Raw genomic sequence first — 26,325 nt, 5'->3', positions numbered from 1 at the left:
CTATTAGTTACCGATATAACTTCATAAAAAAAAACATACCACGGGCGGGGATAGAACCCGCGATCAGAGAGTCTCAAAACTCCAGACCGTCGCGTTAGCCCCTGGACCAGCTACCCACAATAAGATTAGCGGGTTCTATCCCCGCCCGTAGTATGGTTTGTTTACAATCGTGTCATTATGATTTCGTGAGTCACAACGTCATAAGATATTCATAGCTTGGTTTTACTTTACATATGGATAGCTAGCAACAGAACATCTAAGAGTTTATGCTAATCTACCAACTTTTTTTTAAATTGTTCAGAGATGGAGTCCCATACCTCCATTATTTGGTTCCCATACCCCCCTCCCCCAAAGGGTATCGATACCTCCGGTTAAGAACCCCTGGATTCAGTTCAATGTAGAGAAATATGGAAGATGAGGAGGAGTCTGAGGTAATCCGTCCCTCAGCCTGGAGTCAATGAATTAAATCCATCAATCTTGACATTGCACTGGATTGAAGAAGCCAATGTGTGACGGAATATTTCCAGAATAAAGATACCCAAGTGTTGCACATGTGTCTCATTTATCAACTTGTCGGTTATCTGAACCATTTATCCACAGACAAGGGTAATTAACCGAAGCTGCATATCACTGTTTACCACCAGCTAGAATACTTTAATCCCTAAAACAGGTCATTAAAACAAACTCACAACATATATACTCTAAGAGACATGCACCTCAGGAGTATTAAAATATACTCGCAGCATATTTACACTGGGAGACATGCACCTTAGGGCATATATACCCCGCCACCATAATGGAAGAACTTGTCCTATATACCTGCTCAATACTTGCAGGTAATTTTGGGGATGATGGTGTCCAGGAAGGAGTGAAATGTCGTCAAAACGTTTCGTCTCCAGAGTGTTGGTTATTTACAAGTATGCTTACGATGGCCTTATCAATCAGGCTGTTGGTGCTGGCCGCAGGCAGTCCAACGTATGGAGCAAATTAGACACTCCCAATATGTCTTGCTCAAACATCGTGAGCTTTGAGACAGACTCAAAAAACTGCCATCTACCTTTCAAAAAAACTGCTATCTACCAATCACAAAACTGCTCTCTATCTTCCCGAAAATTTGCTATCTACCAACCACAAAAAATGCTATCCATCTTTCCAAAAATTTTCATCTATCGTCCTCCCAAAGAACTGCTATCTACTGTCCTCAGAATGCTGCTATCTACCTTCCCTCAAAACTTTTATCTACCATCCCATTTTTTTTATTTTACCTTCCCCCCAAAATTTATCTACTTTTAAAAAATCTATTTACCTTTCAAAAAGCCGTCATCTACCTGAACCAAAAACTGCCAATTAAAATTCCAGAAAATTGCTCTCTGAGTTAAAAAAAAAAAACCCTCTTATCTATCTTAACAAAATACTGCTAAATACCGTTCTCAAACACTGTTATCTACCTTTTCAAAAGACTGCTATCTTCACAAAACAATACTTATCTACCACCCAAAGACTGCTATGTACCAGCAATGCTATCTACCTTCCAAAAGAAATATTGTCAACTGTCCCCCCCAAAATTACGCAACTTCCAAAATCCTATCTACTTTGGTAAACAAACTATCTACCTTCTTTACAAAACTGTATCTACAATTCCCCCAAAAATCGTTGTCTACCTTCACAAAAAAAAACCCTGCTATCTACCATCCCAAAAGACTTATCATTCTTCCAAAACCTGTTATCTACGCTCCCAAAGACTTCTATCTACTCCCCTTTCCCCCCAAAAAAAACTATTTGCCTTCCAATAACCTGGTGTTTACCCTCGCAAAATGCTGTGATCTTCGCAAAGGCGACCGCCGTTAAGCACACCAGAAAATATTTCACCTAAAACACGTTTCCGCCTACAATAACTTTCCCATACGGAGAGATTACGGATCTAGTTTGGACGTTGAGGCTATCACATGCAAGTACCATAGAGTAGCCTCTCTTTATAAATTCACCGAGTTGGCTCTCTTTATAAAGTAACACAGTACGCTGTGATTTTTGTGTGTGAATGCGACTGCAAAAAGGCGAGTCCATAATTGAACAGCACCTATATGAAGGCCTCTCCACGCACTAATTCCAGTAGAACTTTTCTCAACCACATTTGCAATAAATCGAACTATATATGAGCTTTCTGTACACTGTAGAACCCAAATCCGATCCATCATTCCATTTCTGTGAGCATAACAAGGTCTCAGAAGGAAATGTGAATGTCGGACAGACGACCTAAGCAACAAAATTCAAACCCCGAATATCTATTAAACTTGCATGGGAGAAATCCTGAAAATGACTGTAGATTCGTCTCCCGGGGGTACAGGGTGAGCTGACACTCCCGGGTAATTTGGTGACGTACGTGATATGCAATAAGCAGCTAAAAACTACAATGGTAACATGGTTCAGGTTGTGTCTGAGCACTACCGCTTCCTTGGGTCCAGTCTTCAGGCAATATTTAGGTGAGAATGTGTCAACACGCTCAGGACAGCTGGGCAGATCCTGCTAAATGAACTCTGTAGAGTCCAGTACTTGCTGCTGTTTCTACTGTTGCTGCTATTTCTACTGCTCTTGGTGCTATTTCTTCTGCTGCTGCTGCAGCTGCTGCGTTTGCTGCAGCTGTTACAGCTGGTGTTAACCCCAGGCCATGGCGGTAATGTTGACCCCCTTTACGCATGGCTGCCTCCATCCCGTCTCTCTCTCTCTCTTTCAAGATTCCCTTTAATAATTTATTTTTACCATCCGTCCTCCCTCCCTCCCTGTGTCATCAGCCTCGCCACTCCCCCCCCCCCCCCCGGGACGCCAAACTCGCTCCTCTCACGATTCTCTTCGTTTCATTAAACTTAATCCGCGATATAAAAACAAAAAACAACGCCACAGCACTATTAAAACAGTGCAACTAACTCGGGTCACTTTTTGTAATTCGGCATCAAAAATGGGCAGCCCCCGACTAACCATAACTCATTAAGACACCAATTAACATTCCAAGGTGAGCAGAATACCTGGCCCAGGTGACTTGTTCGCCTATCAAACATTTAATTGAGGTGTATTAACCTGGAGTACTTCTAATTTTAGGTGATGGTCACCTGCTGTGCTTCAACGAGTCTCCCCTAATCCCCCCCCGTGTGTAGATAATAGGGAGAAGAGCCAACCCCCTTCCCTTAGTGTCAAGACTGTGGGGAGGAGAGCCAACCCCCTTCCCTTAGTGTCAAGACTGTGGGGAGGAGAGCCAACCCCCCTCCCTTAGTGTCAAGACTGTGGGGAGGAGAGCCAACCCCCCTTCCCTTAGTGTCTAGATTGTGGGGAAGGGATCCAACCCCCTCCCTTCTCCCCACACACAGGAGCATTTCAACACCTAATATGTAACCCATCCTCTTACGTGATGGAAGGTGACAGGGGAATCACATCTCTTGTTCCCACAGTGTAACTATCACACAGAATAAGGCAGCGGAACACTGCTCGGGACCCAACTCACCTTAATCATAACAATAATAATAAAAGTTTGGAGTGTATGATTCACAAATCACAAGAAACGTTGCTTAGTCAGAACTTTTTAGGTTAATAATTTTCACGTAGATAAATGGTTCAGAGAACCGACAAGTTGATACATTATATACATGTGGAACACTTGGGTACTTTTATTGTGGAAGCGTTTCACCACACAGTGGCTTCATCAGTCCTATACATAGAAGAAGGGTGAAGATCAGAAGGAGTTTGAGGTAATCAGTCCCTCAACTTGGAGTCGATATAATCAGTCCATCAATCTTGATAACAGTACAGCATATACGCGAAGAAGTGGCTTATGTACTGCAGACAAGTGAGGTGAAGCAGTTGTAGACGGTGTTACCTTGGACAAATCCACAGGTGGACTGCTTCACCTCTTCACTCTTATTAAGATCCATGGACTGATTATATCGACTCTAGCCTGAGGGACCGATTACCTCAAACTCCTTCGGATCTTCACCATTCTTCTTCTTTGTACTGGACCGATGATGCCACTGTGTAGCGAAATGTTTCTATAATAAAGATACGTAACAGCCTCGTTGATCAGGTCCTGATCCATCGGGAGGCCTGGTCGTGGACCAGGCCGCGGGGGCGTTGACCCCCGGAATACCCTCCAGGTAGACTCCAGGTACCCAAGTGTTGCACATGTGTCTAATTTATCAAAAACATTTATATTTTAATTAAAGAAAGTTGTCTTATGAAGCTCCCTGTATAGTAATTTTTATAAATACAACTAAAAAAGTATACAAAATTGAATAACACGTGAAAAATCCTAGTAATAGTAGTAATAATAGTAGTAGTAATAGTAGTAGTAGTAGTAATAGCAGTAGTAGTAGTAATAGCAGTAGTAGTAGTAATAGCAGTAGTAGTAGTAGTAGTAGTAGTAGTAGTAGTAGCAGTAGTAGTAGTAATAGCAGTAGTAGTAGTAGTAGTAGTAGTAGTAATAGCAGTAGTAGTAGTAATAGCAGTAGTAGTAGTAATAGCAGTAGTAGTAGTAGTAGTAGTAGTAGTAGTAGTAGTAACAGCAGTAGTAGTAGTAGTAATAATAGTAGTAATAGTAATAGCAGTAGTAGTAATAGTAATATCAGCAGTAGTAGTAGTAGTAATAATAGTAGTAGTAATAGCAGTAGTAATAGTAGTAGTAGTAGCAGTAACAGCAGTAGTAGTAATAGTAGTAGTAGTAATAGTAGTAGTAACAGTAGTAGTAATAGTAGTAATAGCAGTAGTAGTAATAGTAGTAGTAATAGCAGTAGTAGTAATAGTAATAATAGTAGTAGTAATAGCAGTAGTAGTAGTAGTAGTAACAGCAGTAGTAGTAATAGTAGTAGTAATAGTAGTAGTAATAGTAGTAGTAATAGCAGTAGTAGTAATAGCAGTAGTAGTAATAGCAGTAGTAGTAATAGTAGTAATAACAGTAATAGTAATAGTAGTAATAGCAGTAATAGTAATAGTAGCAGCAGTAGTAGTAGTAGTAATAATAGTAGTAGTAATAGCAGTAGTAGTAGTAGTAACAGCAGTAGTAGTAATAGTAGTAGTAATAGCAGTAGTAGTAATAGTAGTAATATCAGTAGTAGTAGTAGTAGTAATAATAGTAATAGCAGTAGTAATAGCATAGTACTAGTAGTAGTCGTTTCCAGCAGTAGTGGTGGTAAAAGCAGCAGCAGTTGACATTTACGGAGCACTTGTGACCACAGTCGACCTTTCGATCTGTCGTGAAGAGTATCAGGCAGCGAGCAGATTAATTCCCTAACATGTGCAGTATTATAATATTCACAAGACAGCGCTAATCTGGAGCAACAAATAGCATAAAATTTCGCATCTTCCGGCCAAGTTGCGTCGGCTGTGTAGGCCTGCAAGCCGCTAGTAACAACAGCCTGGTTGACCAGGCAGTGCAGAAGACCCCCCAGTACCGTGAACTAGAAACATAGGTTAGAACCATACACACACACACACAAACACACACACATGGGTATTCCAACACACCGACAGGGACACAACTGAGGTGTGGCTACACTGCCATCTATTAATATACGAAGCTCACAGGCTGCATCCCAGCCTCCCTGAATCCAGCCTCACACACCTACCTGAATCCAGCCTCATACACCTCCCAGTACCCAGCCTCACACACCTCCTTGTACCCAGCCTCGCACACCTACATACTATCTGCAACACCATACCCGTTCTCCCGTGACAACATTATCGTCAGCAAAGGTTATACACTGTATCCAGCGGACATTCACTCGACATGCAAGGAAACGCACCACCGGAAACAGGAAGTGTGGACGAGGAGAATTCTGGTGGTCATTCATAGAGGAACTTGAGCAGCGATGCACCATCACTAGTCAGAAATATGAGGCCATAATGCTTGATATTGAAGGTGTTGCTGTGTGAGTTACTCGCCCAGCCTGTGTTGAAGCTGAGAAGCAAGACGAACAAGAGGGAGAGATGGAGCTGGGGGGAGTGAGGGAGTGGTAAGGATGGTAGCGAAGGGATTCTGTTACAGTTTGATACATCAGAAGTATGGCGCTACTCTAATTGTGCAGTATGCAAATTGCAGTTTACATAGAATATTGTTAAGAACAAAAGAAAGCCGGTGGGAACAAAGGTTTACTATATTTTCCCAGTCATATTCCGTCAGGCAGGATGGGGCTCATCTGTCAGCCTGAGATGAGAAACTACAGTAGCACCATGAGGATATCATCAAGTATTCCGTTAACGGTTCAGGATCTACCACAGCTTTAAAGGTGTCATTCCAGCAGAGATGAAGTTACTATCACTTGGCCTCGTTGAACATCGTATCTTTGAGATCCACTGCAAGACTTTATTGCAGCCTCTTGAAGATTCACTTTTTTTTCTTTTGAGGATACAGGGATGTAGATGGGAAGGAAGAGAGGAGGAGGAAAGAAAAGAGGAGAGGCAGAAACGTCACACAGTGAGAACTGACATTTCACAAAAACCCACACATCGACCCCCCCACACACAAGCCAAGTGTCTCACCGATAAATGTCTTTGATAAATGGCAATTAACACACACACAGGCCAAGTGTCTTAGTAATAAGTGCCTTTGACAAATGGCAATTAACACACACACTAACAATTACCCTCCACATACTGCCTCTCACGCTACAATTACAACACGTAATTCATAAACCACACATAAACACCCCTCCCCCCCGCTCCCCCCACATCTATTTCTGAGAGAGCTGTTAGACAAGTGATCAGCTATGTTATTAAACAATAAGCCTGTGATATACCCGTGAAAGGTCACCAGTCTAGTCTGTAATAGTGGGGTTCCGATGTAGTAATGGTTGTACGGAAACACTGTAGACTGTTATGGAGGCGTTATTATAAGTGTGGAGTGTGTAGCCAATCTGCGTCCGTTCCCTGCGAGGCCTCGTCGGGATCTGAGAGGGAGGGATGTTTGACCTGGCCCTCGTGGGGAAAGGGTCTCGTGACGTCACCATGGTCAGGAAGCCTGTCTATAATGAAGAATTAAGACACTTATGCAACACATGGGAATCTTTATTGAAGAAACGTTTCGCCACACAGTGGCTTCATCAGTCCAATACAAAGCAGGAAGTTATAAGGAGAGGAGGAGTTTAAGGTAATCCTTCTCTCCTTATACCTTCTGCTCTGTATAAGACTGATGAAGTCACTGTGTGGCGAAACGTTTCTTCAATAAAGATTCCTATATGTTGCACAAGCGCCTCAATTCTTCAACTTGTCGGTTTTCAAAACCACTTGTCTATAATGTTGTTAGGGAATATATAAGTAAACATCCTGGTGACATGTCTACCCTGGCAGCCCGGTCTCAGACCACCCTGGATATACCAGTCTAACAACTTTTACTCTAAATAAATTATTCTTAACCATTTACATCTTAACTGTAGTGCAAAAAAAATGAATATCCTAAAAATTATTGAAAAAAAAAACTCAAAAAAAAAAAAACGTAAAAATGTGAATTATTATTTTTTTTAATTTCATATGTGATATGAAAAAAAAAGAATAACGTTAACATACTCTGTCTTCTTCCTTCGATATACATAACCATACCATTGTATACCAAGAATGAAATGGGTATAATCATAACCAAAATATTTAAAGGGATGGACCGAAAAGCCAGTGGAAGGCCTCGGTCAGATGACCAAAAGCTCCAGCGGCGGGTTATTATATGACTAAGACCCGCGTCAGGAAACACTTGGTCTGTTTCCTGACAAATCTTACGTAACCTAATCTTGTATACCTATTGATGGCCATGTGGAACTGATGTACCCCGCGGCCCGGTCCCAGACCAGACCTGCAACTCTCACATGTTTAAAATTTCGCTACACGTTTCGCGCATCTTTTCTCCATAACATATTAATGAGAGCTACGTCAAACACGCAGAGCAGAGGGTAAGCACCCAAAACATGGCCACGAGTCACCAAACATGGCCACGAGCCACCATACATGGCCACGTCTCGCTCGCCACTTTTTCAATGGAAAGTGATTTTTTTTATGTAGAGGCGGTGCTGTAAGTTTTTTTGAAACCAACATATGAATGTCAACACACCGGGGCAGGGGTGAGCCAGAGTAGAAAAAACATTCACCATCACTTGCCCAATAGCTGTCTCTGACCAGGAGGGAATATTATACGGGTTAAATACGACTCAATGAAACAAGGACTAGTTTGTTACCTCATGTCCACGCTTCGTCCCTTCTGCATTAGGGCTAGGTATACACTTAAAAATACTACTACTACTAATAATAACACAACTAATAATAAAAATAACTGGGAAGAGTAAACCCAGGTGAGTATAAACAGGTGAATACCAACATAGGAGGCAGGCTCATGATCTATACATAACTTTATGAAGAGGTACGATAAAGAGGCGGGGGCCAGAAGCTGTAAATCGACCCCTGCAACCACAAATAGGTGAGCAAACACAGACACACACACACAGACACACACACACACAGACACACACACACACACACATACTAGTTCTCTAATTATGGTCATTAAGCAGACAAGAGTATACGATTACCTCAATTAAAGAGAGGCACTTAGTTCCACGCACACGGTAATAGCCACTGTGATCACTCGGCCGTTAAGTGCACAGTATGGGCGGCAACACTCCGAAGTTTAAGCTCAGCTTGGTGAAAGCTTAGTGGCAGCTGCAGTTGAAGCTGCAGGCCTAGCAGCTTCAACCTGGTAGTGTTGGCCATATTGGCCTGCAGGTCTAGCAGCAACAATCTGTTTAACCAGGAGGTCGAAAGAGCGCCAGAGCTGTTAGGGTGAAGAACCCTGGAGACCCATCACAGGTATGCCAGTTAAATTACCTCCTACTGCCCATTCAATCCTCACCTTAACATGACTAAGAAAATACCAACATTGTGCCTGGTCTGCAACAGCAGCTTCTCTCTCTCTCTCTCTGGATTAACACCTTCAGAACATGCCCCGTCATGGTACATGACAAAACGAATGACCATAAATCGCATCGGATTACATGAAATCGCCGGATTAGCCATGAAAAAATTTCATCTTACACCTCTCGCAGTTTATCCACGATTTATTTACGGAGAAAAATCGTAACTGCATTTAACACGCCGTAACACCAGCCTAAGCTCTCTATGGATGACTGGCTCACAAAGCTTTATATTTTATATACGAGTTAAAGCCTGTGAGGTCATTCAGCACAAGGAGTTGTAAAAGTCTGATCCTCCGTCCAAGAGGTCAGAGTCAGGTCTTAGGCACGTCTCAGGAAGGTCAAACCGGTTGAAACGCTGCAAGAGGTTCGATCCTTCGTCCAAGAGGTCACGGTCAGGTCTTATAGCACGTCTTATGAAGGTTCAACTTCTTATAGCATGTCTTATGAAGGTTAAACTAGTTGAAATGTGGCTAAAGGCTCTCTGAAAGCCTTTTACTTGTTAAGAATGAGTGACCAACTCAAGGAAGCCTTACATACGAGGGGCTTGGTGACAATCAGTATATTTCAGCTCAGCAAAGACTAATTTAAACCAGCCGTAACCTTTTTCACTCGGCATATTAACAGGCGTTGTACCTGTCTACAATATACAACGAAGTACCTAAAGGATAATGGAAGACGCAGCTACAAGAAAACTACAAAAACACATCGTGCAGATGAGATTAAGACACATGTGCAACATCTGGGTATCTTTATTGTAGACGTTTCGCCATCCAGTGGCTTTATCAATACAAATTCTAGGACATAACTTGAAGACAGTAGAACTATGTACAGAAGATGAGGCAATCAGTCCCTCAACCTAGGAGTAGGTGCGAAGAGCACCATAGTCGTGGAGATTCTGAAGCAGAAGAAAGGAGCCTGGCGCTTATATAGTAACGTCAGGTGTAGCAGACGAGGGCATATTCACTGGTAGGCGGGATTCCCCAGTGGAAGTAGGTCCTTCCCAAAGAGATGGGTTAGTTGTAGTAGTAGTTGTCGTAGTCGTGCAACATCATGGAATCTTAATTCTGAGGACATGTACATAACCTTCACGACTACGACAACTACTACTACAACTAACCCATCTCTTTGGGAAGGACCTACTTCCACTGGGGAATCCCGCCTACCAGTGAACATGCCCTCGTCTACTACACCTGACGTTACTATATAAGCGCCAGGCTCCTTTCTTCTGCTTCAGAATCTCCACGACTATGGTGCTCTTCGCACCTACTCCTAGGTTGAGGGACTGATTACCTCATCTTCTGTACATAGTTCTACTGTCTTCAAGTTATGTCCTAGAATTTGTATTGATAAAGCCACTGGATGGCGAAACGTCTACAATAAAGATACCCAGATGTTGCACATGTGTCTTAATCTCATCTTGTCGGTATTATATACCATTCGTACACAACATCGTGCAGAGTTTAAATGGCAGGCAAAGAACACTGAAGGAGTGGATAGGAGACTAGTGTTTGTTGTGTAGTGGAACACTGGGTAGTAGGCTAGTGTTTGTTGTGTAGTGGAACACAGGGTAGGAGGCTAGTGTTTGTGTAGTGGAACACAGGGTAGGAGGCTAGTGTTTGTTGTATAGTGGAACACATGGTACCAGGCTAGTGTTTGTTGTGTAGTGGAACACAGGGTAGGAGGCTAGCGTTTGTGTAGTGGAACACAGGGTAGGAGGCTAGTGTTTGTTGTATAGTGGAACACATGGTACCAGGCTAGTGTTTGTTGTGTAGTGGAACACAGGGTAGGAGGCTAGTGTTTGTTGAGTAGTGGAACACAGGGTAGGAGGCTAGTGTTTGTTGTATAGTGGAACACCGAGTAGTAGGCTAGTGTTTGTTGTGTATGGAATACAGGGTAGGAGGCTAGTGTTTGCTGTGTGATGATACACACGGTATTATAGTGTAGTGTTTGCTGTGTAGTGGATTACAGGGTAGAAGGCTAATGTTTGTTGTGTAGTGGAACACAGGGTAGGAGGCTAATGTTTGTTGTGTGATGAAATACAGGGTATTATAGTGTAGTGTTTGCTATGTAGTGGAACACAGGGTAGAAGGCTAGTGTTTGTTGTGTAGTGAAACACCGGGTAGGAGGTTAGTGTTTGTTGTGTAGTGAAACACAGGGTAGGAGGCTAGTGTTTGTTGTGTAGTGGAATACAGGGTAGGAGGCTAGTGTTTGTTGTGTATGGAATACAGGGTAGGAGGCTAGTGTTTGCTGTATAGTGGAACACCGAGTAGTAGGCTAGTGTTTGTTGTGTAGTGGAACACAGGGTAGAAGGCTAGTGTTTGTTGTGTGATGAAATACAGGGTATTATAGTGTAGTGTTTGCTATGTAGTGGAACACAGGGTAGGAGGCTAGTGTTTGTTGTGTGATGAAATACAGGGTATTATAGTGTAGTGTTTGCTATGTAGTGGAACACAGGGTAGAAGGCTAGTGTTTGTTGTGTGATGAATTGCTGTGTGATGATACACACGGTATTATAGTGTAGTGTTTGCAGGGTATTATAGTGTAGTGTTTGCTATGTAGTGGAACACAGGGTAGAAGGCTAGTGTTTGTTGTGTAGTGGAACACAGGGTAGAAGGCTAGTGTTTGTTGTGTAGTGGAACACAGGGTAGAAGGCTAGTGTTTGTTATGTAGTGGAACACAGGGTAGGAGGCTAGTGTTTGTGTAGTGGAACACAGGGTAGAAGGCTAGTGTTTGTTGTGTAGTGGAACACAGGGTAGGGAGCTAGTGTTTGTTGTGTAGTGGAACACAGGGTAGGAGGCTAGTGTTTGTTGTGTAGTGGAACACAGGGTAGAAGGCTAGTGTTTGTTGTGTAGTGGAACACAGGGTAGAAGGCTAGTGTTTCTTGTGTAGTGGAACTAGAAGGCTAGTGTTTCTTGTGTAGTGGAACACAGGGTAGGAGGCTAGTGTTTGTTTTGCAGTGGAACACAGGGTAGAAGGCTAGTGTTTGTTTTGCAGTGGAACACAGGGTAGAAGGCTAGTGTTTGTTGTGTAGTGGAACACAGGGTAGGGAGCTAGTGTTTGTTGTGTAGTGGAACACAGGGTAGGAGGCTAGTGTTTGTTGTGTAGTGGAACACAGGGTAGAAGGCTAGTGTTTCTTGTGTAGTGGAACACAGGGTAGGAGGCTAGTGTTTGTTTTGCAGTGGAACACAGGGTAGAAGGCTAGTGTTTGTTGTGCAGTGGAACACAGGGTAGAAGGCTAGTGTTTGTTGTGCAGTGGAACACAGGGTAGAAGGCTAGTGTTTGTTGTGCAGTGGAACACAGGGTAGGAGGCTAGTGTTTGTTGTGCAGTGGAACACAGGGTAGAAGGCTAGTGTTTGTTGTGCAGTGGAACACAGGGTAGAAGGCTAGTGTTTGTTGTGCAGTGGAACACAGGGTAGGGAGCTAGTGTTTGTTGTGTAGTGGAACACAGGGTAGAAGGCTAGTGTTTGTTGTGTATTGGATCACAGGGTAGAAGGCTAGTGTTTGTTGTGTAGTGGAACACAGGGTAGAAGGCTAGTGTTTGTTGTGTAGTGGAACACAGGGTAGAAGGCTAGTGTTTGTTGTGTAGTGGAACAGAGGGAAGAAGGGTAGTGTTTGTTGTGTAGTGGAAGACAGGGTAGAAGGCTAGTGTTTGTTGTGTAGTGGAACACAAAGTAGAAGGCTAGTGTTTGTTGTGTAGTGGAACACAGGGTAGAAGGCTAGTGTTTGTTGTGTAGTGGAACACAGGGTAGAAGGCTAGTGTTTGTTGTGTAGTGGAACACAGGGTAGAAGGCTAGTGTTTGTTGTGTAGTGGAACACAAAGTAGAAGGCTAGTGTTTGTTGTGTAGTGGAACACAGGGTAGAAGGCTAGTGTTTGTTGTGTAGTGGAACACAAAGTAGAAGGCTAGTGTTTGTTGTGTAGTGGAACACAGGGTAGAAGGCTAGTGTTTGTTGTGTAGTGGAACACAGGGTAGAAGGCTAGTGTTTGTTGTGTAGTGGAACACAAAGTAGAAGGCTAGTGTTTGTTGTGTAGTGGAAGACAGGGTAGGAGGCTAGTGCTTGTTGTGTAGTGGCAGACAGGGTAGGAGGCTAGTGTTTGCTGTGTAGTGGCAGACAGGGTAGGAGGCTAGTGTTTGCTGTGTAGTGGCAGACAAGGTAGGAGGCTAGTGTTTGCTGTGTAGTGGCAGACAGGGTAGGAGGCTAGTGTTTACTGTGTAGTGGCAGACAGGGTAGGAGGCTAGTGTTTGCTGTGTAGTGGCAGACAAGGTAGGAGGCTAGTGTTTGCTGTGTAGTGGCAGACAAGGTAGGAGGCTAGTGTTTACTGTGTGATGAAACATAAGGTAGGAGGCTAGTGTTTGTTGTGTAGTGGCAGACAGGGTAGGAGGCTAGTGTTTGCTGTGTAGTGGCAGACTAGGTAGTGTTTGCTGTGTAGTGGCAGACAGGGTAGGAGGCTAGTGTTTACTGTGTGATGAAACATAAGGTAGGAGGCTAGTGTTTGTTGTGTAGTGGCAGACAGGGTAGGAGGCTAGTGTTTGCTGTGTAGTGGCAGACTAGGTAGGAGGCTAGTGTTTGCTGTGTAGTGGCAGACAAGGTAGGAGGCTAGTGTTTGCTGTGTAGTGGCAGACAGGGTAGGAGGCTAGTGTTTACTGTGTGATGAAACATAAGGTAGGAGGCTAGTGTTTGTTGTGTAGTGGCAGACAGGGTAGGAGGCTAGTGTTTGCTGTGTAGTGGCAGACTAGGTAGGAGGCTAGTGTTTGCTGTGTAGTGGCAGACAAGGTAGGAGGCTAGTGTTTGCTGTGTAGTGGCAGACAGGGTAGGAGGCTAGTGTTTACTGTGTGATGAAACATAAGGTAGGAGGCTAGTGTTTGTTGTGTAGTGGACACAGGGTAGGAGGCTAGTGTTTGTTGTGTAGTGAAACACAGGGTAGGAGGTTAGTGTTTGTTGTGTAGTGAAACACAGGGTAGGAGCTTAGTGTTTGTTGTGTAGTGGAACACAGGGTAGGAGGCTAGTGTTTGTTGTGTAGTGGAACACAGGGTAGGAGGCTAGTGTTTGCTGTGTAGTGGCAGACAGGGTAGGAGGCTAGTGTTTGCTGTGTAGTGGCAGACAAGGTAGGAGGCTAGTGTTTGTTGTGTAGTGAAACACAGGGTAGGAGGTTAGTGTTTGTTGTGTAGTGAAACACAGGGTAGGAGCTTAGTGTTTGTTGTGTAGTGGAACACAGGGTAGGAGGCTAGTGTTTGTTGTGTAGTGGAACACAGGGTAGGAGGCTAGTGTTTGTTGTGTAGTGGAACACAGGGTAGGAGGCTAGTGTTTGTTGTGTAGTGAAACACAGGGTAGGAGGTTAGTGTTTGTTGTGTAGTGAAACACATGGTAGGAGGTTAGTGTTTGTTGTGTAGTGGAACACAGGGTATTATAGTGTAGTGTTTGCTGTGTAATGAAACACAGGGTATGAGGCTAGTGAAGAACGTTCTTAAAGAACAAACTGCACAATACCGTGACTGGAACAATACACACATAACCCGCACACAGGAGAGAGGAGCTTACGACGACGTTTCGGTCTGACTTGGACCATTTACAAAGTCAAAGTCTTAAGTTCTTTTATAGCTGATCAGGTTATCAACCAGGTCTGGTCTGGTCTATGACCAGGTCGCGGGGAAGCGAAGTGGTCCCCTGAATGGTCTTCAGGAAACCTTGAGGCAGTACTCGGGTCCAGTTTATCGTCAACTGTGTTGCCCTGAAGTGAGGATCTTTGATGTGAGGTTACTGAGAGATGTTTTCAACGAGGTATACTCACACACTCTCACTCACTCACTCACACACACACGGGGCCAGGAGCTAAGAATCGACCCCTGCAACCACAAATAGGTGAGTACACACACACACACACACACACACACACACACACACACACACACACACACACACACACACACACACATATTATTAACTCATTAACAGAACTGCGGCTGGCCAGGATTCGATCCTGCGTTTCCATACCCAGCCCTGTTAGAATAGGACACAGTACGCATCCCTCTATTCACTGGACCACAGTGGTCCAGTGGACAGAAGGATGCATACTGTGTCCTGTTTACACAGGGCTGGACATGGGAACGCAAGATCGAACCTGGCCAGTCGCTGCTCTGTTAATGATACAAAATCACTTGTTTCGAGATTTCTTTAACACACACATGACTTTAAGAAGATACACAACAAAGCTCATTGAGAAGGAAGAGAGTGGATCTCGTGGCGGCCAGTGAAGAGAAGGAGGCCAGGAACCGTGAATCGACCCCTGCAACCACAAATAGGTAAGACACACACACTTTCAACATTCCGGGCACAAGAAAACAAAGAGTTATTTAAGTTTATTTTCTATTTTTTAAGACATGTTAAAGTAAAGCTGAAATCCTGGAACAACATTTGTTTGATTGTGAAACTAAGAGTACAACAACACCCAAGACAGGCTGGTGCACACACACAGGCTGGTGCACACACACAGGCTGGTGCACACACACAGGCTGGTGCACACACACAGGCTGGTGCACACACACAGGCTGGTGCACACACACAGGCTGGTGCACACACACAGGCTGGTGCACACACACAGGCTGGTGCACACACACAGGCTGGTGCACACCCACAGGCTGGTGCACACCCACAGGCTGGTGCACACACAGACTGGTGCACACACACAGGCTGGTGCACACCCACAGGCTGGTGCACACACACAGGCTGGTGCACACCCACAGGCTGGTGCACGCACACAGGCTGGTGCACGCACACAGGCTGGTGCACACACACAGACTGGTGCACACACACAGGCTGGTGCACAAACACAGGCTGGTACACACCCACAGGTTGGTACACACACACAGGCTGGTACACAAACACAGGCTGGTACACACTCACAGGCTGGTGTACACACACAGGCTGGTGCACACACACAGGCTGGTGCACACACACAGGCTGGTGCACACACACAGGCTGGTGAACACACACAGGCTGGTGCACACACACAGGCTGGTGCACACACACAGGCTGGTGTACACACACAGGCTGGTGCACACCCACAGGCTGGTGCACACACACAGGCTGGTGCACACACACAGGCTGGTGCACACCCACAGGCTGGTGCACACACACAGGCTGGTGCACACACACAGGCTGGTGCACACACACAGGCTGGTGCACACACACAGGCTGGTGCACACACACAGACTGGTGCACACACACAGGCTGGTGCACACACACAGGCTGGTGCACACACACAGGCTGGTGCACACACACAGGCTGGTGCACACACACAGGCTGGTGCACACACACAGGCTGGTGCACACACACAGGCTGGTGCACACCCACAGGCTGGTGCACACACACAGACTGGTGCACACACACAGGCTGGTGCACACACACAGGCTGGTGCACACACACAGGCTGGTGCACACACACAGGCTGGTGCACACACACAGGCTGGTGCACACCCACAGGCTGGTGCACACCCACAGGCTGGTGCACACACACTGGTGCACACCCACAGGCTGCACACCCACAGCTGGTGCACTGGTGCACACACACAGGCTGGTGCACACCCACAGGCTGGTGCACACCCACAGGCTGGTGCACACACACAGGCTGGTGCACACCCACAGGCTGGTGCACACACACAGGCTGGTGCACACCCACAGGCTGGTGCACACACACAGGCTGGTGCACACCCACAGGCTGGTGCACACACACAGGCTGGTGCACACACACAGGCTGGTGCACACCCACAGGCTGGTGCACACACACAGACTGGTGCACACACACAGGCTGGTGCACACCCACAGGCTGGTGCACACCCACAGGCTGGTGCACACACACAGACTGGTGCACACACACAGGCTGGTGCACACACACAGGCTGGTGCACACCCACAGGCTGGTGCACACACACAGACTGGTGCACACACACAGGCTGGTGCACACACACAGGCTGGTGCACACACACAGGCTGGTGCACACACACAGGCTGGTGCACACACACAGGCTGGTGCACACCCACAGACTGGTGCACACACACAGGCTGGTGCACACACACAGGCTGGTGCACACACACAGGCTGGTGCACACACACAGGCTGGTGCACACCCACAGGCTGGTGCACACCCACAGGCTGGTGTACACACACAGGCTGGTGCACACACACAGGCTGGTGCACACACACAGACTGGTGCACACCCACAGGCTGGTGTACACACACAGGCTGGTGCACACACACAGGCTGGTGCACACCCACAGGCTGGTGCACACACAGGCTGGTGCACACCCACAGGCTGGTGTACACACACAGGCTGGTGCACACAGGTTGGTACACACCCACAGGCTGGTGCACACACACAGGCTGGTGCACACATACAGGCTGGTGCACATACACAGGCTGGTGCACACACACAGGCTGGTGCACACCCACAGGCTGGTGCGCACACAGGCTGGTGCACACCCACAGGCTGGTGCACACCCAAAGGCTGGTGCACACACACAGGCTGGTGCACACCCACAGGCTGATGTACACACACAGGCTGGTGCACACCCACAGGCTGGTGTACACACACAGGCTGGTACACACCCACAGGCTGGTGTACACACACAGGCTGGTACACACCCACAGGCTGGTGTACACACACAGGCTGGTGTACACACATGGGCTGGTACACACCCACAGGCTGGTGTACACACACAGGCTGGTGCATACCCACAGGCTGGTGTACACACACAGGCTGATGCACAAACAGGCTGGTACACACCCTCAGGCTGGTACACAAACACAGGCTGGTGCACAAACACAGGCTGGTATACACCCACAGGCTGGTGTACACACACAGGCTGGTGCACAAACACAGTCTGGTGCACAAACATAGGCTGGTACACATCCACAGGCTGGTGCACACACACAGGCTAGTGCACACAGGCTGGTGCACACACACAGGCTGGTGCATAAACACAGGCTGGCACACCCACAGGCTGGTACACAAGCACAGGCTGGTGCACAAACACAGGCTGGTACACAAACACAGGCTGGTGCACAAACACAGGCTGGTATACACCCACAGGCTGGTGTACACATACAGGCTGGTGCACAAACACAGGCTGGTGCATACACACAGGCTGGTACACACACAGGCTGGTGCACACATACAGGCTGGTGCACAAACACAGGCTGGTATACACCCACAGGCTGGTGTACACACAGGCTGGTGCACAAACACAGGCTGGTGCACAAACACTGGCTGGTGCACAAACAGGCTGGTACACACACACAGGCTGGTACACAAACACAGGTTGGTGCACAAATCAGGCTGGTACACAAACACTGGCTGATGTACAAACACATGCTGGTGCACAAACACAGGCTGGTACACACCCACAGGTTGGTACACACACACAGGCTGGTGTACACACACAGGCTGGTGCACACAGGCTGGTACACAAACATAGGCTGGTACACAAACACAGGCTGGTACACACACAAGCTGGTACACAAACACAGGATGGTACACAAACACAGGCTGGTGTACAAACACAGGCTGGTACACACCCACAGGCTGGTACACACATACAGGCTTTTACACAGACACAGTCTGGTGCGCAAACACAGGCTGGTACACACTCACAGGCTGGTGTACACACACACGCTGGTGCACAAACACAGGCTGGTACACAAACACAGGCTGGTATACACACAGGCTGGTACACAAACAGACTGGTGCACAAACACAGGCTGGTGCACAAACACAGGCTGGTACACACCCACAGGCTGGTACACACACACACAGGCTGGTACACAAACACAGACTGGTGCACAAACACAGGCTGGTGCACAAACACAGGCTGGTACACACCCACAGGCTGGTACACACCCACAGGGTGGTACACAATCACAGGCTGGTGCACAAACAGGATGGTGCACCAACACAGGCTGGTATACAAACAGGCTGGTGCACAGACACAGGCTGGTACACACCCACAGGCTGGTACACACACATAGACTGGTACACAAACACAGGCTGGTGCACAAACACAGGTTGGTACACAAACACAGGGTGGTTCACAAACACAGGCTGGTGCACAAACACAGGCTGGTACACAAACACAGGCTGGTATACACACAGGCTGGTACACACACACAGACTGGTACACAAACACAGGCTGGTGCACAATCACAGGATGGTGCACAAACACAGGCTGGTATACAAACACAGGCTGGTGCACAAACACAGGCTGGTACACACCCACAGGCTGGTACACACACACAGACTGGTACACAAACACAGGCTGGTGTACAAACACAGGTTGGTGCACAAACACAGGCTGGTATACAAACAGGCTGGTGCACAAACAGGCTGGTACACATCCACAGGCTGGTACACACCCACAGGCTGGTACACACCCACAGGCTGGTGCACAAACACAGGCTGGCGCACAAACACAGGGTGGTACACAAACACAGGCTGGTATACAAACACAGGCTGGTACACAATCACAGGGTGGTGCACAAACACAGGCTGGTGCACAAACACAGGCTGGTACACAAACACAGGCTGGTATACACACAGGCTGGTACACAAACACAGACTGGTGCACAAACACAGGCTGGTGCACAAACACAGGCTGGTACACAAACACAGGCTGGTATACACACAGGCTGGTACACAAACACAGACTGGTGCACAAACACAGGCTGGTGCACAAACACAGGCTGGTACACACCCACAGGCTGGTACACACCCACATGGTGGTACACAATCACAGGCTGGTGCACAAACAGGATGGTGCACCAACACAGGCTGGTATACAAACAGGCTGGTGCACAGACACAGGCTGGTACACACCCACAGGCTGGTACACACACATAGACTGGTACACAAACACAGGCTGGTGCACAAACACAGGTTGGTACACAAACACAGGGTGGTTCACAAACACAGGCTGGTGCACAAACACAGGCTGGTACACAAACACAGGCTGGTATACACACAGGCTGGTACACACACACAGACTGGTACACAAACACAGGCTGGTGCACAATCACAGGATGGTGCACAAACACAGGCTGGTATACAAACACAGGCTGGTGCACAAACACAGGATGGTACACACCCACAGGCTGGTACACACACACAGACTGGTACACAAACACAGGCTGGTGTACAAACACAGGTTGGTGCACAAACACAGGCTGGTATACAAACAGGCTGGTGCACAGACACAGGCTGGTACACACCCACAGGCTGGTACACACACATAGACTGGTACACAAACACAGGCTGGTGTACAAACACAGGTTGGTGCACAAACACAGGCTGGTATACAAACAGGCTGGTGCACAAACAGGCTGGTACACATCCACAGGCTGGTACACACCCACAGGCTGGTACACACCCACAGGCTGGTGCACAAACAGGCTGGCGCACAAACACAGGGTGGTACACAAACACAGGCTGGTATACAAACACAGGCTGGTACACAATCACAGGGTGGTGCACAAACACATTCTGGTGCACAAACACAGGCTGGTACACAAACACAGGCTGGTATACACACAGGCTGGTACACAAACACAGACTGGTGCACAAACACAGGCTGGTGCACAAACACAGGCTGGTACACACCCACAGGCTGGTACACACACACAACACAGTCACAACACAGTCTGGTGCACAAACACAGGATGGTGCACAAACACAGGCTGATACGTAAACACAGGGTGGTGCACAAACACAGGCTGGTGCACAAACACAGGCTGGTACACACCCACAGGCTGGTACACAAACACAGGCTGGTGTACAAACACAGGTTGGTGCACAAACACAGGCTGGTATACAAACACAGGCTGTTGCACAAACACAGGCTGGCGCACTGGTACACACCCACAGGCTGGTGCACAAACACACACACCCACAGGCTGGTACACACACACAGACTGGTACACCAACACAGGCTGGTGCACAAACACAGGCTGGTGCACAAACACAGGCTGGTGCACAAACACAGGCTGGTACACACCCACAGGCTGGCGCACAAACACAGGGTGGTACACAAACACAGGCTGGTATACAAACACAAGCTAGTACACAAACAGGCTGGTACACATCCACAGGCTGGTACACACCCACAGGCTGGTACACACCCACAGGCTGGTGCACAAACAGGCTGGCGCACAAACACAGGGTGGTACACAAACACAGGCTGGTATACAAACACAGGCTGGTACACAATCACAGGGTGGTGCACAAACACATTCTGGTGCACAAACACAGGCTGGTACACAAACACAGGCTGGTATACACACAGGCTGGTACACAAACACAGACTGGTGCACAAACACAGGCTGGTGCACAAACACAGGCTGGTACACACCCACAGGCTGGTACACACACACAACACAGTCACAACACAGTCTGGTGCACAAACACAGGATGGTGCACAAACACAGGCTGATACGTAAACACAGGGTGGTGCACAAACACAGGCTGGTGCACAAACACAGGCTGGTACACACCCACAGGCTGGTACACAAACACAGGCTGGTGTACAAACACAGGTTGGTGCACAAACACAGGCTGGTATACAAACACAGGCTGTTGCACAAACACAGGCTGGCGCACAAACACAGGCTGGTACACACCCACAGGCTGGTGCACAAACACCGGCTGGTACACACCCACAGGCTGGTACACACACACAGACTGGTACACCAACACAGGCTGGTGCACAAACACAGGATGGCGCACAAACACAGGCTGATACACAAACACAGGGTGGTGCACAAACACAGGCTGGTGCACAAACACAGGCTGGTACACACCCACAGGCTGGTGCACAAACACAGGCTGGCGCACAAACACAGGGTGGTACACAAACACAGGCTGGTATACAAACACAAGCTAGTACACAAACAGGCTGGTACACATCCACAGGCTGGTGCACACACACAGGTTGGTGCACACACACCTGGGGTAGAGGCAACATACCAGAAGCACAGTAATATATTTCACACAATGTGCGCCACCACCTGCTGTACATTATGTGCTGATGAGCTGATACAGTGGGTGACTGAGGGGAGGGGGTGACGGGAAGGGAGAATGAGGGGAGGGGCTGAGTGACCAGGAGGGGATGGATGACTGAAAGAGGGAAGGCATATGATTGAGCAGGGAGAATTAGGTGGGGAGACTACACGGTGGAGAGGAAGGGGAGAACGGGTGGGGAGGGAGTATAGGAGAAAGGAGAGGGGGGGTGGAGGTCGTCGTACCAGATTGTGAGGGTGAAGGTAACAGTGTGAATACAGTGAAAGTGACGTGCTCCAGTAGTCTGTCTCAACACCACTTCATGTTAACCCAAAACTTTGGGGGCCCAGTCCCTGGACCCATTACGTACCTCTGTAATCTGTAAATACCTTTGTAACTTGTCATGATTGTGACCAGACCTACCTGGAGTTCATTACCTTTGTAAATTGTGAGTTCATTACCTTTGTAACTGTGAGTTCATTACCTCTGTAACTTGCTCAGCTATCAGAACTTTGGAGTCCAGTCCCTGGACCAATTATGTGCCTCTAATCTTTTGACTACCGCCCACAGGATGGGTATGGGGTGCATAATAAACATATTAAACTGCTAACCCCCCCCTCATGTTAATACCTTCTCATGTTAATACCTCTGATGTTAATATCCCTCACGTTAATGCCTCTCGTGTCAACACCTCTCATGTTAATACACCCTCATATTAACACCCCCTCATTTCGACACCCCCTTCATGTCAACACCCCGTCATGGCAATACCCCTTCATGTCAACATCTCATGTTAACACCCCAAGTTAATACCCCTCTCATGTTAACACCCCTTTATGTTAACGCCCCACCACTACCACGACAACTATGCAGCGACGCCGGTGACGAGATGAAGACGTAATGGCGGCGACGGCGAAGATAACGATAAAGTCGCAGTGGTTACCTGGAGGTTACCTGGAGGTTATTTCGGGGATCAACGCCCCCGCGGCCCGGTCCATGACCAGGCCTCCCGATAGATCAGGGCCTGATCAACTAGGCTGTTACTGCTGGCCGCACGCAGTCCAACGTACGAGCCACAGCCCGGCTGATCCGGCACTGACTTTAGGTATCTGTCCAGCTCTCTCTTGAAGGCAGCCAGGGGTTTATTGGCAATTCCCCTTACGCTTGATGGGAGGCTGTTAAACAGTTTTGGGCCCCGGACACTTATGGTGTTTTCCCTTAGTGTACCAATGGCGCCCCTACTTTTTATTGGGGGCATTTTGCATCGCCTGCCCAGTCTTTTACTTTCGTAGGGAGTGATTTCTGTGTGCAGATTTGGGACCATTCCTTCCAAGATTTTCCAAGTGTAGATTATGATATATCTCTCCCTCCTGCGTTCCAACGAGTACAAGTCAAGTGCTTCCAAGCGTTCCGAGTAGTTAAGGTGCTTGACAGAACTTATACGGGCAGTAAAGGATCTCTGTTCACTCTCTAGATCTGCGATTTCACCTGCTTTGAATGGAGATGTTAATGTACAGCTGTATTCTAGCCTAGAGAGAACAAGTGATTTGAAAAGGATCATCATGGGTTTGGCATCTCTCGTTTTGAAAGTTCTCATTATCCATGGTGGTGTATCCTAGAATTTATAGTCTTTGGTAGACTATCAACGGTCTTGGGTGGAGAGCCTCAGGTGGTGTAGCCCACAAGGTGTTAAGTAAAAGGACACGTGTGCAACTAATGCGACAAATTACTGAGGCAACGTTTCGCTCTCCAGGAGCTTTGTCAAGCAGTTACAAACAATACAGGGACACAAATAAAGAGGTAAAGAATTTACTACTGAACATTGCTGGCAACACAACAGTAGGACCCTTATTGAACTTTATTACTCTACTGAGTTTGGAAATTTGTCCCAAGTTTTCATTTTTTCCACAGCAAAGTAGATGGAATGAACAGGATATTATCAGCAGTGGCAAACTGGAAGTCTGTTTTTTTTCCTTTTCTTCTATGTCAGTTTCACCTAGGGTGAAGACCAGGTCCAGTCTAGCTAGTTCACACTCAATCTTATCCTTTTATTACTGACCAAGTTACTTCATCAGAGATTACTGCATTGTTTCTCTCTACGAGTTTCTGGTCTTTTATTTTTATACTTCATACGGTGGGCGGATGTGAGGTATGTGTGAGGGGGGTGAGGGTTGTGAGGGTGTTGAAGGAGGGTGCGGAGGTGTGCGGGCGGTCATGATTATGGAAGTCAGGTGGAGTGTGGCATACACAAAACACTTGACATCGTGCGTGCACGAGAATTTCCGACGGTATTAGTGATATCCGGGTAAGGATAAAATACCTGCCTACCTTACCTACCTATACAATAAAATCCTTGTCTACTTAATCCACCCACGCAATAAAATCCCTGCCTACTTTACCTACCCACACAATAAAATTCCTGTCTACCTTACCTACCCACACAATAAAATCCTTGTCTACTTTACCTACCCACAGAGTAAAATCCCTGTCTACCTTACCTACCCCTACAATAAAGCTCCTGTCTACTTTACCTACCTACACAATAAAATCCCTGCCTACCTTACCTACCCTACACAATAAAATCCCTATTATTCTTACTTTCCCCACCACAACAGCCCTCTATTACCTTCCTCACCAAAATATCCCTCCAACCTCCCTATTTCCCTCTACCTCATCTCTCCTTGCATCCCTCCCTCATCTCCCTTCCACCCTCACCTTTCCTTACCAAAACATCACTACTCTCCCTTGCTTCCCCATATTTTACTTTCGTAGGGAGTGATTTCTGTGTGCAGATTTGGGACCATTCCTTCCAAGATTTTCCAAGTGTAGATTATGATATATCTCTCCCTCCTGCGTTCCAACGAGTACAAGTCAAGTGCTTCCAAGCGTTCCCAGTAGTTAAGGTGCTTGATAGAACTTATACGTGCAGTAAAGGATCTCTGTACACTCTCTAGATCTGCGATTTCACCTGCTTTGTATGGAGGTGTTAATGTACAGCAGTATTCCAGCCTAGAGAGAACAAGTGATTTGAAAAGGATCATCATGGGCTTGGCATCTCTCGTTTTGAAAGTTCTCATTATCCATCCTATCATTTTCTTTGCACGTGCGATCGTGGCACTGTTGTGATCCTTGAAAGTGAGATCCTCAGACATTACTACTCCCAGGTCCCTTACATTATTTTTCCGCTCTATTGTATGGCCGGAGTCAGTAGTATACTCTGTTCTAGTTATTATCTCCTCCAGTTTTCCATAACGGAGTAGTTGGAATTTGTCCTCATTGAACATCATATTGTTTACCGTTGCCCACTGGAAAACTTTGTTTATATCTTCTTGGAGGTTAACCGCGTCCTCAGCAGATGACAGCCTCATGCAGATCCTAGTATCATCCGCAAAGGATGATACGGTGCTGTGGTGTATATCTCTGTTTATGTCTGATATGAGGATAAGGAATAAGATGGGGGCGAGTACTGTGCCTTGTGGAACAGAGCTCTTCACTATGGCAGCCTCCGATTTAACTCTGTTGACCACTACTCTTTGTGTTCGATTTGATAGGAAGTTGAAGATCCATCTCCCCACTTTCCCAGTTATTCCTTTAGCACGTATTTTATGGGCTATTACGCCATGATCGCATTTGTCAAATGCTTTTGAAAAGTCTGTGTATATTACATCTGCATTCTGATTTTCTTCCAGTGCATCCAAGGCCATGTCATAGTGATCCAGTAGTTGTGAGAGGCAGGAGCGACCTGCCCTGAACCCATAACATCAGTTATTTTCTCAATTTTGCAACAAGAGATGCCACCCTAATGGCGATACTCTTTAAGGCATTCGAACTCCCTAAACTGGTGTACTACTCCACGTTTCTCTGCCTTAGTGTTTCATTTATCAGTCTGTCGGTTATCTAAAATGTTTATTCACGGTCGTGGACCGGGCCGCGAGGGCGTTGATCCCCGGAATACCCTCCAGGTAGACTCCAGAAAAACTACTGAAGGGCCTGGTCCAAAATCTGCACACAGAAATTACTGCCTACGAAAGCTAAAAAAAAATCGGCAGGGGGTACAAAATACCCCCAGTGACAAGCAGGAGGGGATGCAATGAGTAAACCAACGACAACTAAGTGTAAAGGGACACTTCCCTTCATGCACAGAAATACGCACCTATCGTTGCGTACGAGCAGGACCTACTAGAGAAATTTTCAAAGGCGGAACAAGACTGTTTTATGGCCCCTGGGGGCACGCTGAGGCCCCCAGTCTAATTGAATTTTACATAATTATTTTTCTAAATAAACAAAAAAATAGTTGAAATTACAAAAAAAAATCAAATGAGAAAATCAAGTCTTCACGGTACATTGGCCGCACCA

General features: G+C 46.9%; 1 protein-coding gene across 1 annotated transcript in view; it reads right to left on the bottom strand.

The window, feature by feature from the left end:
- The window catches only part of LOC128689428 (uro-adherence factor A), an 828,046-nt gene that overhangs the window by 557,152 nt on the left and 244,569 nt on the right, over nucleotides 1-26,325 (bottom strand). The window lies entirely within an intron of this gene.

The sequence above is a fragment of the Cherax quadricarinatus genome, chromosome 18, assembly GCF_038502225.1.
Source record: "Cherax quadricarinatus isolate ZL_2023a chromosome 18, ASM3850222v1, whole genome shotgun sequence".
Classification (NCBI taxonomy): domain Eukaryota; kingdom Metazoa; phylum Arthropoda; class Malacostraca; order Decapoda; family Parastacidae; genus Cherax; species Cherax quadricarinatus.
The sequence above is the reverse complement of the archived record's forward strand: the minus strand, read 5'-3'. Positions and strand labels throughout refer to the sequence as shown.